Source organism: Lissotriton helveticus, chromosome 4_1 (genome assembly GCF_964261635.1).
Source record: "Lissotriton helveticus chromosome 4_1, aLisHel1.1, whole genome shotgun sequence".
Taxonomy (NCBI): Eukaryota; Metazoa; Chordata; class Amphibia; order Caudata; family Salamandridae; genus Lissotriton; species Lissotriton helveticus.
Genome location: NC_136063.1, coordinates 599,296,891 through 599,315,571, shown reverse-complemented (window position 1 = coordinate 599,315,571; position 18,681 = coordinate 599,296,891).

Below are 18,681 nucleotides of genomic sequence, written 5' to 3'. Positions count from 1 at the left end.
CCCTGGGAGGTGGCTATTCAGGCCAGTTTTCACCTCATCTAGTTGCAGATCTTTCACAGGTCCTACTCCTCAAGAACACTCATGCACAGACTCTTCTGTAATTTTGGGCAATTTGCCGGGGGCTGTGGAGAGGTGGGCTCCTTCTTTTGACATTCTTTGGGCCTGCCCCTGCATCTAACAATATTGGAAGGAGGCCACATGAGTTATGGCTGAGGTCACAGGGCTGGAAGTCCCGGTAGAGCCACCGTGTCTTATCCTCTGATTAACGGAGAAGGCGCAATGGCCTAAATACCATGCAATATGCTTTAAGGTAGCAGCAAGTGCAGCAAAATGGAACATTGCTGAGGCCTGGGGGCAAGCCACCCACCGGGACTGTTGGACTGGGGAAATGACTTGGATTTGTGCTGTAGGGCCGAAAAAATGGTTACAAGGGTAGAGGCTGTCCACCTAAGTGGGAAAAGGTACTGGGGTATGTGGATGTTGTATAGGCGCTACTGAATGCACACCCTGGGATGGCTCAGAAAGCTTGAAGACTGTCAATGGTTAGCCATTGATAAGACCAAGGGGCAGGCACCCAAACTGTACCCAACTTTGTGCCCGAAATTGTTGGCCGATATATAGAAGGCCAAGTGCAATGTCACGGGACCCTAGTCAATGGGAGCAAATGTATGTGACTACCACTCTACTATATGGAAGGGGGGATTGACTAGCAAAAAAGTTACTGAAGAGGTCGTAGATGGGAGGGACAGGGTGGGGACCCTGCACCCACATAGGGAAGGGTCTGATATCACCGATGAAAACACAGATCCATTTCCAGGAGGTGTCGAAGGGAGGGGGACTACGGTGTGATTTCCTGTGACGGAAGTGTTTACTATGTAATTGCCATGCTTACTATATTGGCTGTACGTTGATCAAACTTTAATAAAAAGATGTTTAAAAATTAAATCTTGACCGGGGGCTCACGCTTAGTGTATCCGACCAGGACTCCATCGCAGTCAGCCTGAAACGTTGACTTTGTCCTGGTCAGAGGTCGCCAAATGTCCAGAAGTGGCACTATTGGTTTCTAAGCACTAGAAAGTGTTTAATCTTTAAAAATTCAAATCTCTGCTTTCCTACATTGGATTTGTTTTGGTGTCATTTTATAGATAAAAATATGTATATTTGTATAAATTGGTATTGTATTTTAATTGTGTATTGGGTACTGAATTGGTGTTTTTAAATGCTTTGCATACCTGTCTTTGAAGTTAAGCCTGTCTGCTCGCAGCCAAGCTACCAAGGGTTGAGCAAGGGAATCATTTTCTAAGACCTATTCTGAGCTCTATATTTTGTTAGTGGCCTTATTGTCAGTGGTAGGTAAATATTTACCACTACTAATAATCCACTTTCCAACATATGACATTACTGGGCACATGGTATAGGTAGCCGAGGAAAACTATCATTGATAAATCTCAATATTTTGGGGCTTTGAAATGTTAGTTTTTATATTATTACAACACATATAGCTATAATGTCACACACACACACATATATATATATGTCCAAGCTACCAAGTACCCATACGTACAAGGAGCACCCGGACCTCAGCTGCACACAAGGAGCCTCAGTAGGTAAGCACGCCTCAGACACAACAATTCCTTTCACTGTTCAAAAGGCTTCGGCAGTTTTGAAAGAGCACTTGGGGCACCACCCCCTTAATTGCATAGATGCACACCCTGGATGGGATTTATGGGACTTGTAGTGCCTCACGTCACGCAAATGTTCAGCTGGTAACCTTTCAAGCCCACAGATGGGCCTCGCTGTGTGTGATTCGTGCAAGATCCATACGCTGCTGTCCCACGTTATCTGCCCATTATTCAACAGACCACATGGCCCCTGGTTCTTTCAGGGTGGTGCTCCTTACGCGGCAAGGTGACCGCGGTAATATCCAAGCTACCAAGTACCCATACGTACAAGGAGCATCCAGACCTCAGCTGCACACAAGGAGCCTTAGTAGGTAAGCACGCCTCCAACACAATGATTCCTTTCACTGTTCAAAATGCCCTGGATGCCTGATGCATTTCGAAGTGTCCCCACTTCTCTTGAGAGGCTTCGGCAGTTTTTAAAGAGTGCTTGAGGCACCAACCCCTTAATTGCATAGATGCACACCTTGGATGGAACTTATGGGACTTGTAGTGCCTCACGTAGCGCAAATGTTCAGCTGGTAAACTTTCAAGCACACAGATGGGCCTCGCTGTGCGTGATTTGTGCAAGATCCATACATTGCTGTCCCACGTTATCTGCCCATTATTCAACAGACCACATGGCCCCTGGTTCTTTCTGGGTGGTGCTCCTTACACGGCAGGGTGACCGCGTTCATATCCAAGCTACCAAGTACCCATACGTACAAGGAGCACCCGGACCTCAGCTGCACACAAGGAGCCTTAGTAGGTAATCACGCCTCCAACACAACGATTCCTTTCACTGTTCAAAATGCCCTGGATGCCTGACGCATTTCGAAGTGTCCCCATTTCTCTTCAGAGGCTTCGGCAGTTTTTAAAGAGCGCTTGAGGCACCACCCCCTTATTTGCATAGATGCACGCCCTGAAAGGGACTTATGGAACTTGTAGTGCCTCACGTCGCGCAAATGTTCAGCTGGTAAACTTTCAAGCCCACAGATGAGCCTTGCTCTGCATGATTCGTGCAAGATCCATACGCTGCTGTCCCACGTTATCGGCCCATTATTCAATAGATCGCATGGCCCCTGTTTCTTTCAGGGTGGTGCTCCTTACGCGGCAGGGTGACCGCGTTAATATCCAAGCTACCAAGTACCCATACGTACAAGGAGCACCCGGACCTCAGCGGCACACAAGGAGCCTTAGTAGGTAAGCAAGCCTCCAACACAACGATTCCTTTCACTGTTCAAAATGCCCTGGATGCCTGACGCGTTTTGAAGTGTCCCCACTTCTCTTCAGAGGCTTCGGCAGTTTTTAAAGAGCGCTTGAGGCACTACCCACTTAATTGCATAGATGCATGCCCTGGATGAGACTTATGGGACTTGTAGTGCCTCACGTCGCACAAATGTTCAGCTGGTAACCTTTCAAGCCCACAGATGGGCCTCGCTGTGCGTGATTCATGCAAGATCCATACGCTGCTGTCCCACGTTATCGGCCTATTATTCAACAGACCGCATGGCCCCTGGTTCTTTCAGGGTGGTGCTCCTTATGCGGCAGGGTGAAAGTGTTAATATTCAAAGTACCAAATACCTATACGTACAAGGAGCACCCGGACCTCAGCTGCAAACAAGGAGCTTTAGTAGGTAAGCACACCTCCAACACAATGATTCCTTTCACTGTTCAAAATGCCCTGGATGCCTGATGCATTTGAAAGTGTCCCCACTTCTCTTCAGAGGCTTCAGCAGTTTTGAAAGAGTGCTTGAGGCACCACCCCCTTAATTGCATAGATGCACGCCCTGGATGGGACTTATGGGACTTGTAGTGCCTCACGTCGCGCAAATGTTCAGCTGGTAACCTTTCAAGCCTACGTGAGGCACTACAAAAAGGCGCAAAACGCGAAAAAGGGTAGAAACACCCTGACTCCCTAGACCTGCACAGGGGGTCCCACAAGGACCCCAAGCCCCCCCCCATTTTTTTTTTTTAAAACATCAGCAAAATCCGCGCTGGGTCCCCGGGATCCTGCAGATCCCCCAGAAAAAACGAAGCACTGGCTCCCGCGCTTCAATGCTAATTAGCCCCCGGGGAGACCAAATGCCGGAGGCATTATCAAAAAAAAGTGTGGGGGGGCGTGTTTGTAGACATGTCGCCTCAGGCCCCGCCCCCTTCCTTCACCATTGTGCAAATGCGCCCTGTGGTGCGTTTTAAGTTGAGGAATTAATTCCTCTTCAATCTTGAGGGTCCCTGGCGGCCAACTAGCCCACCAGGTACCTCCAGGATGCGCCAGGGAGCTGCGTTGCAGAGAGGTGTTCAGAGGCCACGCCCCTTTTTACACCTCTCTGCAATGCAGCTCTGTTGCGCTTACTGGAGGTACCTAGTGGGCTGGTTGGACCCTGGGGACCCTCAGGATTCAAGGGGACTTAGTGTCCCAACTTAAAACGGACATAGGGCACATTTACACAGGGGCGAAGGGAGGGGACGGGGCATGAGGTGACGTGTGCAAACACACCCTGTAGCATGTTTTAAGTTGGGTAAATAATTCCCCTTCAATCCTGAGGGCCCTTGGAGGCTAACTAGGCCCCCAGGTACCTCCAGGATGCGCCAGGGAGCTGCGTTGCAGAGAGGTGTTCAGAGGCCACGCCCCTTTTTACACCTCTCAGCAACGCAGCTCTGTGGCGCTTACTGGAGGTACCTAGTGGGCTGCTTGGACCCCAGGGACCCTCAGGATTCAAGGGGACTTAATGTCCCAAATTAAAACGGACACAGGGCGCATTTACACAGTGGTGAAGGGAGGGGATGGTGTAGGAAAGTGGCACTATATATAGTGGAGCAAAGTAATATCAGCCGAACTACGAATTCCGATTTACTCACCTGTTATCAGGAGAGACATCAGTGCTTCATCTTTGAGCCCAGTACTGATCCTGAAAAGTAATTCTAACCGTATTTACCAGTAACTTGAATTTAATTTCATAGGCTAACATTGACTGATTTCACTTGGAAATTCATCTAAGTGTGGAGTTTTGAAACTTTAAAATATTTACCTAAAATCATACGAACAACAAATTCCAATGTACTCACCTGTTATCAGGATAGAACCCAGTGCTGCATCTTTTAACCCAGAACTGACCCTGAAAAGTCATTCTAACCGTACTTACCAGTAACTTGTATTTCCTTCCATAGGAATCCATTGTCTGGTTTTCACCAGAAAAGTTTCTAAGTGTCGATTTTCACAAACTACAAATATTCCTTAAAAATAGCCTGTATGACTTAAATGCATTCTTTCAACTGTTTACAGGAGATGCACCAGTGCTGGATCCAGGAGCCACCACTGAGTAAGAAGAAGTAATGATAACACTACTTACCTGCTAAGTGAATTTCCTCCCATAGGATAACATTGGTGATTCTATGTGAAAAAGTTTCTGTCAACTTTTAAAATACAATAATATTCCTTAAAAATCACTGCTGTAACCAAAACGCTATTACTCAACTGTTTACAGGAGATGTCCCAGGACTGAATCTAGGATTCAGTGCTGTGGTTAGAAAAGTAAGTTTCAAATGACTTCCCTTTGGAATCAATCAGAATGGATTATACACTGTCAACACTTATAACACAACTATCACATCAAAACAAAAGAATTTTTCATTTAATTCAACGAACATGTAGGTTAATAAATATCTAACACTTCTGTTAGAGCAGTACAAAAATGTTTCTTTAATTAAAATCACATAAAAATCACTAAATCAATCTAAAGAATACATTAATACATTCCATTAAAAACATTTCAACATATATTTCACCATTTCATCAACATAAAAATACAAACACATTAACAAGAGAAGACACGATTTTAGACTCATAAATTAGTAATTGGCGAGGACATATCATCTAAATCAATGTAAACATAGTCTGGTCAAACTTCCATTTGTCTGATACCAAAACAATAAACCCTTAGCGATTATGTCATTTACAAAGCATTGACGCGTTTTGATGGTTTCTTCACAATCCTCCCATATTTATCAAGACAAATAGATTCCTATCTCTTGGTATTTCATTGTTAATAGTCTGTCTACAGAAGTTCTGTTGGATCTACATTCGATTTAGAGAGTCGTATGGAGTTCCTGCGCTAGAGTACGGAGTACATAATCTTTTGCCATAAATGTTTTTCAAGACTGCCACCTTTTTTGCCTATATAGTTCGTTTATAGCCTCTGGTCTCGAGTGCTATCCTTTTTATTGAGCTCCACTTAATTGTATTCTGCTTGTCCCCTCTTTTCACAGTGAGGTTCAGTATATTGTGGATAATCTGGTCATTACACTCCCCCCAGGATGTGGACGTATTATTCTTGAATGCAAACTAATTTATTCTTCCACGACAAGCTTCTCTATTGCCGCCTTCGTTCTGCTACGTGTCTCCTGTCGTGCGACTTCTTCCGACCAAAAAAGTAATCCATAAAGTAACTAATTGTATTTAACTAGAAACCCCATTGAGCTCAATGTTGCATTGTGTTTGAAATTGTGTTGCTCATTGCAACAACTGTAACTACTGTACTTAAAAGTCTATTGCCTATTTGCAAAGTATTTAAACTAAAGTAATTCATTCGGAGAAAGTATATTTTGTAATGTAATGTATAATGTAATTATAATGTAATTAAAAAAATATCGAAAAATAAACAGTTTAAACAAAATGTAGTAAATCAGTATCATAAAAATAAATATAAAAATTAATACATTTAAAAATTGTCATTTACAAAACCTTTGAAATTCACTGAAAAAACCATAGGTTTCAGACATGTTATAGTTAGGAATTAACATTTAAAAAACCTTTGAAATTCACTGCAAAAACCATAGGTTTCAGACATGTTATAGTTAGGAACTAGCATTTAAAAAACCTTAGATTTTACTGAAAAAACCATAGGTTTTCGGGGTGTTATAGATAGCTGGACATTTCACTCGTACAAAACCATTGAAATTCCTCCGTTTTAGTTAGTTCTGCTAACAATAAATCGCGCACCAGCAATCCACTGCTGATGATTTCACATATTACATCATTCATGAAATGGTCAGTGACATCACTGATTACATCACTGATGACATTGCAAATGACATCAGTGATGATATCATCCACGTGACAATCAGATACACCTCATTATACACTAGTATAACCTTTCATCACTCACTGTAAAATACAGAATACCATATTTGAATCCATTGACACACCAATACAAGTTTCTAAAAACCCACTGTGATTCCTACATCTACACACACATCTAATCACTTACCTATCGATTCACTCATACATGCTGTCAATGATCAATAGAACACTATCAAATATACTTATACACCTATATCGAATTTACACTCCAGCACACATCCTATTCACTTATGCAGTCATCCTGCTCACTTATGCAAACAATGGATCATACTAACATTTAGTTAGCTACACACTAATACAAACACCACTTCATTTATTTATATAGATAGTAACTCATACTTAGTATGCTATAATATCACTATTACAAGTATACAGTTATCCTTACAGTCACTCATACAATCACTGAGTCTTATGTATACTTATTTATATACAACTGTCACATACACTGCCTTTTATTTTTCTAGTTTGTTGGACATGTACCATTGAGAGATATATTTGCTCATCATCACACCCATAAAGATATTCACTCACCCAAACAACTGTTATAACATGCAGTCTTAACCTCAGATACCTACTGAATCAACCATTCACACATCTTTGGGCAGTCACACAGCCCCCACCAAACCACACACACATTCACTCTCCCATACAAATACTCAGTTAACTAATCAATAACTAATATAGACTTTCACATAGCTAGTAACCAACTGGTGCAGCAGTTTACACAACAACTGACAAAGTGATACAGATATTCAGACAGTTTAGTCACTATGCAATATATTTAGTGAGACACTATAAATTAGTCAAGTAAACAGTCAATCACACTGCTACTAAATCCTCCATCCAGATATGTATATATCGACTCATTCTTCAAAGCAGATTGCTATATATATATATATATATATATATATATAATACATATTTAAATAAAGAACCTAACCACATTCACTGGATGATGTCATTTGAGATGTCATCAGTGATGTCATCAGTAATGTCACTGACCATGTCCTGAATGATGTAATATGTGACATCATCAGCAGTGGATTGCGGGCGCGCGAGTTATAGTCAGCAGAACTAACTATAACGGAGGAATTTCAATGGTTTTGTACGAGTGAAATGTCCAGCTAACTATAACACCCCTAAAACCTACGGTTTTTTCAGTAAATTTCTAAGGTTTTTTAAATGCTGATTCCTAACTACACATGTCTGTAACCTATGTTTTTTTCAGTGAATATTTATATATACATATACACATGTATCTATATAAATATATATTGTTTACAGCACTTCGAATCCACAGCAACATGGGTATAAAGCAGAGCATCATACAAGAATCAAGTAATCCTTTATAAACAGCCTTTGCTTGAAACTCTTCGTAGCAGACAACACCCACCTCTCCCAGAAAGAGTAGGTATCTTGAGACAACACTAAAATGCGAATATCCTGCCATCATCTGCTCCTGAATTTCCTGAAGTCTGTCTCCCATACATTCACACTTGCCTTTCTCTGCTTCTGGCAGCTCTAAAATAGCAGCTGTTCCATGTCAGGGCATCTTGCCCAAAAGCTGAGCACACATGCTCTCCATATTCACAGAACAGAATTTGCAGACCAATTCAAACTGGCACGTCAATTCAAAAGATAAATTGTAATCAATAAAGCTTCTAGTACACCATGAGGTCCCTAAGAATGTTGGGAGTGAGATTTGACTGCTATTTACCAAGTAGCTGCTGCTTTGTGGATTGCAGCTCAATACGCCCTGACATTCTTTTGCTTTGCTATCTCTGTACACTCAGTTGTTCATAGTCCAACTCTCCCTGCTTCATTTAATCAAACTCCACGTGCTCTTTGTGATTAGCAGCGGGGCATCTCTAGGTTTCAGGTCATGGAGTGCATCAGCCATTGAGGCGGGGGCATGAGACTGTGGATATAGACGGCACTAGGGATGCCCTGGGGTGGACCTATGTTCACATGAATGAGGGGTGCAGAGAGTATCATGAAGTTGTCGGAATCCTCCTAATCAGAGTCCCTCCCGGATCATTCTTTGGGGCGACCACTCCACGCTTCATCGAAAGATCCCTTATATCGTGTAGTTTTGTGTTTGAAATATTTTGCTGCATTTGGGCAGTCCTATCTTAGCACTGGGTTTTGGTGAACCCACAATTAAGCTCGACAGGATATCTTCATATCCACATGCAGTGTGACTGACTGACAATACTTGACTTTGTAGGCAATGAATTCTGACCTTGGACTGACCTGTCCACAGCCACCGGATGTAAAGTGGGAAGAATTGTATATAACCCCCAGGAAGCTTCTGATGCCCCCACATACACAGACCTTACACTAAGGTCAAAACACCACAATTTGAGAAGACTTCGCTCAGCTTCTGGTGCAGAGGCCGAACTCCCAGGTTTGGCCCTTCAGAAGGCTGGCTTAAAATGTCTTTCTAAAATAGAACTCTTCATTCAGAGAAAAACAATCAGTCAGTTCTCTTTTGACAAAATTATGGGCCATAAACAAAGTTGCAATTGAATAGCTCTTAGAATAATGTCGACAAAGGATCTCTCTCCTTCATCCAGCTTGGGGAGTGCATCCAATGGGTCTCTCTAGGGGCAGTGGTACCTATTAATATAGTATAGTCAGTCAACCCAGAGACTGAGTTCAGGTACTGTGGTGTACGCACCACCTTGGTAATGTGGCCAAGTGGCATGAGCTTTCCATTGCACCAAGACTGGGCGAGTGATAGAGGGAGGCGTAAAAATGAAATTAATGTTAAATTCGTCTGTGTTTAATCTGTGCAAATGGAACGGATTCATTAAGATTTCACTAATCTATTGTGCTGTGCGGAATTCCATGCATTTGCAGATATCCAGAGATGTCCATCAAAATACATGAAACGCTTTGTATCTAGTTCTTCAACCTTGTGCAAAAAATCTAAATGATACCAAAATTGTACTGATGTGGAAATAACAAAATGCCACAAATCGTCGGGCTGCTCTATGCCCACTTTCAATAAAAAAAATTAAATTAGGGCGTCTGATGGCTCTAGGATGACACTGTGTGCCATGTAGCACATCACCCAGATGTGAAGGTGTTATTTAACACAAGCATATGGTGCTAGTGGTTGGGTTTCCTAAATCAGTGTAGGCAGCAACATCCAGGACTTGAGAAGTTATCTTTCAGTGTGATAATAAGATACACTCAGCCTCAATCAGGATGTCAGAACCTGGAAAAGAGTGGGATATCACAACTCAAAGGTCTTGAAGGGGTTCCGACAATGCTTTATTTTTTCTCTGCTGCAAATAAACTTACATCTCAGCATAGGAGGGATCTCATAGACAAGAGAGGTATCTTTGGATAGAAAGGATGGACTTGACACCACACCTTAATTAGTCAGCCAGGTGTCTTCAATGTTAGGCTGGCCCTGACCTTTGGTCGTGGTAGACAATCAGTGGACAAAGATGGCCTCAACCCCAATGGAAGCAAGCTGTAGTGCCCACTACTTCAGGATCGGGTTTACAGTGTCCAGATAAGACTCAATCCCAGATAGAAGGCTAAGTGCTTCCTGCACAGAACAGACAGTCATTCACCTCACAGTGCATCATATTTAAAACTCGTGGACTCCCGTTTCTGTGGGAGAGATTCCCAATCATACAAGGAATTTTACAAAGGGAAACACCAGCATGTGTATCTCTAGTGAACTTGTCAATTGTGTTCATTGAAGCAGCCGGAGATGAGGACAAAGGGAGGTGTCTTTCGGATAAACAGAAGTTGGATGGCACCCTTGGGCAAACAACACACACTGTCTCTTATCTGGTATATTTCATGGAACTCTCGTCCCATTGAGCTTTGTTCGTTCATTCCACAATTGACATTGTCTCGTAGCCCAGTGCATTGTTAAATAGGGGTTCTGAACCAGCATTTCTTTAAAAAGGTGTCTCCACCCAAGGTAGTCAAAGGGAGGGAAAATCACATCCACCTATTCTTCTAGTGGTGCTTTTTACCTGGGACTATTGCAGTCACAAACTGTAACCTTCCTTTTTAACAACCTACTTCAAATTGATTCCACCAGGTAATGGTGAAAGAGTTGGCCTGAGAGTGATTACACTGTAAGGGCAAGAGATATTTGTACATCTAGGAATTCAAATGATGTAGGTGGGTAAGGGAGTTCTAAAATGCATGCAGCTGGTTAGAATGGGAGCCAAATACCCTGTGCCATGCTTGCTGGGCAAGGCTGTCGATGTGAACTTAGATAACAATACGAGAGAGAGAGAGATGGAGACCCCAATACCCATGTTGCTCCTCTTCATGTGCTGCTTTCCCCAACCCCACCCACTGCCTATGGCTACCTCTCTTCCATGCCTCTGCTGCTCCCGACTCCCACTTTATGGTGGATTTTTTTTCAGTATTTTATGTTATTATTATTTTTAGGAGGACCAGGCAGAATACACGTGCCTGCCCCTCAGCATTTTCTTTTAATTTCAATTCATGGAGAGTCCGCAACTGTCATTTGCTACCATCCATCTGAAAAGCACTTTTATTTAAAACAAATTACATTTTTTAAATGTAATCTAAGTGAGTTCCACCAATTTAGGTCAGTATATTAAATAAAAGGAAATGGCTAAACTGCATTGCGTAGGCATATTCATAAGCCATCACGCATGTACGCACCTAAAGAATGGCGATGTTGCTCAAAAGCCAAAATGTGAACAAGGCGTCTGTCGGAGATTAGGCAGGTAGATGGCATGTGCTGGAATTTCTTTGTGAATCTGTGAAAAGAAGCAAACGTACTTTATTATTCTGCTCTGATTGGACCGGCAAGCAGCACGTACATCCTGCCTGATCAACATCTTCATCGTCACTTCTTTATGAAATGGATACAAAAACAAAATCTAGGTTCCTCTTCTTCAAATTTTCCAGCAGAAGCTGCAGGCTCACCCTCTTCAAATATCTCTCAACCGCGCTGTCTCTTCTCTCTCTCCCCTCGTCCTCCTCTTTCTCACCTTGTGACTACCCAAAAACAACTCTATCTTGCATTGCCTGCTTTTCATTTCCCATAAAATTGATAAAAAAAATGAATGCTTTGATTTGGGGGATAACGCCGGCCGGGCTCTGCTCCACTGAGGCGTTAGAGAACTATCCTGCTGTCCCGTGCGGCGGACGGGGCTCTGTACTGCTAAAACTACTATTCCCAGCAGCCACAACCAGGAAGACGCCGCCACCGTCGTCAGCCGGCTCCAGGAGGCGCTTAAAGGTCAGCGAGCTGCCGAGGACCTTGTGCTTTGATTTGGGGGATAACGCCGGCCGGGCTCTGCTCCGCTGAGGCGTTAGAGAACTATCTTGCTGTCCCGTGCGGCGGACGGGGCTCTGTACTGCTAAAACTACTATTCCCAGCAGCCACAACCAGGAAGACGCAGCCACCATCGTCAGCCGGCGCCAGGAGGCGCTTAAAGGTCAGCGAGCTGCCGAGGACCTTGTGCTTTGATTTGGGGGATAACACCGGCCGGGCTCTGCTCCGCTGAGGCGTTAGAGAACTATCTTGCTGTCCCGTGCGGCGGACGGGGCTCTGTACCTCTAAAACTACTATTCCCAGCAGCCACAAGCAGGAAGGCACCGCCACCGTCGTCAGCCGGCGCCAGGAGGCGCTTAAAGGTCAGCGAGCTGCCGAGGAGCTTGTGCTTTGATTTGGGGGATAACGCCGGCCGGCTCTGCTCCGCTGAGGCGTTAGAGAACTATCTTGCTGTCCCGTGCGGCGGACGGGGCTCTGTACTGCTAAAACTACTATTCCCAGCAGCCACAACCAGGAAGACGCCGCCACCGTCGTCAGCCGGCGCCAAGAGGCGCCTAAAGGTCAGCGAGCAGCCGAGGACCTTGTGCTTTGATTTGGGGGATAACGCCGGCCGGGCTCTGCTCCGCTGAGGCGTTAGAGAACTATCTTGCTGTCCCGTGCAGCGGACGGGGCTCTGTACTGCTAAAACTACTATTCCCAGCAGCCACAACCAGGAAGGCGCCGCCACCGTCATCAGCCGGCGCCAGGAGGCGCTTAAAGGTCAGCGAGTTACCTCGTCCCGCGAGGACGCGCGCGGGACGCGCCGGACGAAGCCCGGACTAAGGGCGGACAGTCTGTGACAGTCCGTGGCAGATCGTGTCAGGGCTGGGCCACGGGATTTGGACTTGAATTTTCAGTATGCTTGTACCCATTGTGGGGTATTAATTTATTGTTCATTAGTTTAGCTTTATTTGTGGATACCTAATTTTACTTGTCTGGTGATCCTTACCTGGTCGTAGCAAGGCGTGCACTGGGAGAGAGTTTCCTTGTTACCCAGATAGTTACGCTAAAGTTTAGTCAGGTATTGGGCATTAACTGTTATATCAGTTTTGGAAGGGGGTAGACGCTGAATAGTACCTACCATGTCGTTACCCAAATCAGTTAAGAATGTGCCAGTTTTAGCCACCCTGGATAACTATCTTTTAAAAAAAGTCGACCAAATTAACAAAGAGCGATGCCTGTCCATAGGCAAGGGAAATTCTACTACTACAACATCTACTACTGCATCACCTACCTTGCCTAGTTCACCAATTTCACTGTCTACCCTCCCACTGAATTACTGGCCACACTCGTGGTCAATAACTCCTCAGTGCTCCTTCTTGGAGATTTTAATTACTGGCCAGGCAATCCTAGAGAGGACCTGTCCTCCAAAGATTTCTCAGCTACTCTTCAGTGTCTCAACTTTCTTTTTCACCTCCACTCCCCTACCCATATTCACGGCCATACCTTAGATCAGTTATGGTCAGCCAGCTGTACTATTCTTTCCCCTACAGTCATCCCCTGCACCTGGTCTGATCACTTTTTGATTTAATTTCTCATTGAGCTTGGAGCCCAAAAACCCCCCCCTTTGTATAAAAATGTAACAGCTCGCAACTGGAATCGGGTTGATCTCAACCTTCTTTGTTCCTCTCTAATTGCTTCTCCCCCTGATCTAGGGACTCTCTCCCTTGATCTTCAAGCAGACGCTTTGAATCAGTGGTTGTCCTCCACCTGCGATCGCGTTGCCCCCCTTAGAAAAGTCAAGATCTGCCGCCCCCATGACGCCCAAAAATGGTTCACAGATGATTTGAAAACACTTAAACTGGACCTTAGACGGTCCGAACGCAATTGGAGACGCAATTACTGTCCTTCTTTGCGAGCCAAATATAAGCTCCTTTTGATTAATTACAAGAAGGCTATTCTCTCAGCCAAAACTATATATTTTTCTGAGAGAATATCTCTATCAGCTAATAAACCTAAGGACATTTTTTCCATAGTCCGCAACTTAGTTGCTTCGGACAGAGCGAACTCCAATCCCGTCCCCTCTCAAGCTCTTTGTCTGTCTCTTAACGACTTCTTTCCAGAGAAGATCGCGAAGATCAAATCTAATATTCCTCCAACTATTTCACCCCTTCTCTCCCCTCCCCTTCCCTCACCGCCTTTCCCCTCTTTGTTCCTTGAGCAGTTTCCACCCATCTCCCTAAACACCTTTCTGGCTCTACTCCGGAAAGTAAAGTCAGGCTCTCCGGCTGACTGTGCTCCAGCCCATATTCTAAGAGAGCTTCTCACTCATTGTCCTGATCCTTTTCTTTCCCTCCTTAACTCCTCCATTTCCTCTGGCCTAGTTCCGCAATCTTTCAAATCCGCAATAGTTCGCCCCATCCTAAAAATGCCTGGTGCAGACCCCTCCCTCCCTTCCAATTTCAGACCCATTTCCCTTCTCCCTTATCTTGGAAAGATATTGGAGAGCTACACTACCTCATGTCTCTCCTCCTTCATTGAGGATAACCATCTCTTGGCCTCCCACCAAGCGGGTTTCCGCCCAGCCCACTCTACCGAGTCAGTGGTCCTGTCCGTCCTAGACGAGCTCAAGAGTAAGGCGGATTCCAACTTGCCTCAAGCTCTGGTGCTCCTTGATCTGTCCGCTGCGTTTGACACGGTCGACCATTCCATCCTTCTCGACCGTGTTGGCGCGGCGGGCGTTCGGGGCACCACTCTCTCTTGGCTCGCCTCCTTTCTTAACGGGCGGCACAGGCTGTCCACCTGTCCGGCCATATTGCACCAACCCGCCTGGTTCCCTGCGGGGTCCCCCAAGGTTCCTCCCTGTCCCCTCTTCTTTTTAATCTTTATATTCGTCCCCTTATTCTTTCTCTCCTTGACATGGGGGTCTCCGTATATAATTATGCGGATGACCTCCAGCTTGTCTTTGACCTCTCCTCCCCTCCGGCACTCCCTACCTAAATTTCACTCCACTCTTGTTTTCATCTTGGAGTGGATGAACTGCAACCAACTTAAGTTAATCTGGACAAGACGGAGTTGGTCCTGACTGGCCATTCCATCTCCCCTTGGTCGTCTGCCTTCTGGCCCCCCACCTTTGGCCCTTCGCCCATTCCAGCGGCCTCTGCAAAGACCTTGGGCATTAAAGTTAGTGGGGACCTCTCCATGCATGCCCAGATTGGCTCCGTTGTCTCCTCATGTTTCCTTTCCCTCCGTATTATTCGGAAAGTGTCCCGTTTCTTTTCCACTGATGGCCTCAAACTTATCATGCTAGCAATGATTCTCTCCCGTCTTGATTACGGGAATAGTCTCTACGCGGGCATCCCGGCTGACGAACTGCGCCGATTGCAAGCCATCCAGAACCAGGCTGCTCGAATTATTCACCACCTGCCCAAATCTTCGCACATCACGCCTGTCTTGAAATCTCTTCATTGGCTTCCCATCTGCCAGAGATCTCTCTTTAAAATGGGATGCTTGGCCTTCATGGCCCGCATTCGTATTGCCCCAGCCTTCATCAATTCACTCATCACCCCCTATATTCCCATCCGTGCCCTCCGTTCTTCCAACCAATTCCTCCTCAATGTCCCGCGGTTTCGTAAATCCAAAACCGGAGGCACCAGATTTTCGGTATTAGCCCCCCGCTTCTGGAACAGCCTCCCCCTGTCTATCAGGTCTATCCCAACCCTTCTCCAATTTCGTAAAGCCCTCAAGACACATCTATTCTCTATAGCGTACTGCGGCTGATCCCCTCCTGGCATCTTCCACCCTCTTTTTCAGCTTCTACTTCCAGCGCCAGGAAGCCGCTTGGTCGCAGTACGCTTTATCAAGAACTTTCTTCATTTCATTTCATTTCACTGAATGATAGTTGTATCCCCGTAGAACTGGACCTCGAAAATATAGAAAATTGCACTGAGGATCCTCCGGATCCAGTTATTGATATAACTGCCCCGGATCTGACCAATGACTCCACCGTCCAAGAACCTCCGGTATTACCTACCCAGAGAGTATTAAGATCATCCAGGAATTCTAGCAGGTTGCTACAAGTTAAGAGGGGGGGTAATAGAAATAAAAAACGAGTAGATCTGACCCCTAAAAAATTGGATGGTGATCGGACAGTGATTGCCGATAATACCATGGTCAAGCTTGATCCGGAGCAGCTAGATCAACTAATCAGTATCATTGATACTAAGATTGAGATGATAGTTAAACCTTTTCTGGATAAGCTGGACTCAATGACTGCAGAAGTGGCAAAACTAGGGGGTGTCCTGGATACATTTATTGACCAAAGGGCTGTACCCAAGTAATTGATAGGGAGTTGGGATCCACCACTGATACCTCAAAGGCATCTAGCGCTGAATCTGGCCCAGAAGTCGTACCCTTAACTGTATCTATCCAGCCAAAGAACAGTAAACTAGCTACTGACCCAACAACTGTTCAAATGAAGGGGGTATTGCCCGGGCTAAAAAAAGGCCCGGTTAATTCCCAACCCGATCTACCCCCCGACTGTGCGCCGTATGTGGCGGTCCTAACTACTGTTCCCCCAATTGGTACAACTGAGCACCCAAATAATTTCGAGTCTCATGCCTCCCTAAAAAATAAAACTGTTTCTTGGCTTAGTCAGGAGTGTGGATTCCCAGTAGAACTATCAGGGCAGATTATTACTACTAGAAGAATGAAATGGATAGGCAGTACCCCGAAAAACATCAGTAGTGATTGTATTATAGTGAATTTCCGCCATCCCCACCTTGCAACCACCACCCTACTTAGAGCTTCTTCTCTCCCCTACCATAATCAGGGAATCACACTCAGACCTCTTGGATATTTTTATAAGCATCCCAAGAATGAGCATGCTTATGCACACCATAGGAATAGAGGTAGGGGTTGTAGCACTACTTTTAACCGCTTCCAACCATTGAGTGGTCTTGAATCCAATGACTGACTGACACCTAGTTTAACTAATTCCTCTCTTGAGGTGCCAGTTTCCCCCAAGCATGATAAAGGGATTAAAGAATGTGTGGAGGAGAAGTGTATACAAGTTAAAGATAGGGACATCCCTGTTCTCGGGGTTTTAATTGGAGAGAACAGTTTTGGTCCAGTAATTGTGGAAGGGCCGAAGGTATCTCCAAACATCTCTGATGAAATGTCCAGTAATATTAGTGTCAGGCCATTAACTATTCTGGATGATGGTTCCAGGCAACGGGCCTGTCTAATTGGCAGTTGGAATATAGCGGGTATTGCGTCCAAAGTTGAGTGTCAAAGTTGGCTAGAGTTTGTAAATAGTTTTGATATTTTATGTTTCCAGGAAACATGGTCCAAAGAATACATCAACCTTAATGGATATGTTTCTTACTCTCTACCCGCTTTGGCCTCTCTGTCAGGAAGAGCGAAGGGAGGGCTTTTGGTCTTGATATCTGTTCAACTCCCTATTACGGTGAAAAAACGTGTGCTGGTAGGTGCCCATTCACAGATTCTATGGCTGAAACAGGGTAATGGCAGAAATGTTATCTTAATTAATTTTTATAATAACGTCTTTGACAGTTCACGGCATCTGGTGGTAGCTACCTTAGAGAGTGCCCTGGAAGTCATTACTATGGGTTCTAATGGTGTTTTTGAATTGATATGGGTAGGCGACTATAATCTGGTGGTCTGCCCCCTTTCCGACCGAAGGGTATGTGGGATTGTCGACCAGAAGGGGAATGCTGATATTCATTTTCCACATAGTCAATATGGGGATTCACTGAACAACCTGTTAGCCTTCCATGATATGGAAATTTTGCCTTTTGCTAAAGATAATTCTGGCGCCAGTATTCCTACCTTTACAGGACGGAACTCGAGCTCCATAATTGATTATATCTGTATGTCCTCTAACCTCATCTCCTGGTGTAGGGCTCCTAGGGTCGTGGATTCTTCCTTATATAGTGATCATAATTGTGTTGCTATAGAGGTGACCTTTTGGAAGGTAAACTCAGCCCTTAATAATGGTGTTATTGTTAATATTGAACCTCATAGAACAAATGGATTTAGAATTAGATGGAAGGGGGACAAAGCAGAGACGATGTCTACTGCCATCGTCAGGAACTGTCTTTTGGACATCACTGCCATCTTGGATAGCAATGTGGTTAATAGAGAGACTGTAGTTAATTTTACTAAAATTAATGCTCTTACCGAGAGATTGATGACCAAAACTGGCAAGGGGAAACCTGACCGGCAAAGGGGGTGGTTTGACCATGCCTGTACCCTCGCACTTAAAAAGTTGAAGGAGGCATTGACTGCAAAACCGAGAGTAACGAGTGTGGTAACACAGCTTAGATATACCTACCAGGATGAAGTTAAGCGCAGAAAGAAGGAATTGCAGCTGGAAGCCTGGGATAACTTGGCTCTGGCAGCGGAAACTTCCAATAATACGCTATTCTGGGCCACAGTGAATGGTTCATTCTTAAAGGACGACAAAGTCCCCGAATTGACCTCTAATGTTGATTCTGATTCCTGGGTCACTCACTTCTCTGGTATTTTCGACTCGGAGGGTTGGGCTAGGGACCGTGATGGCTCTTGGCCTGTTGTTCCACTGAACATTACTC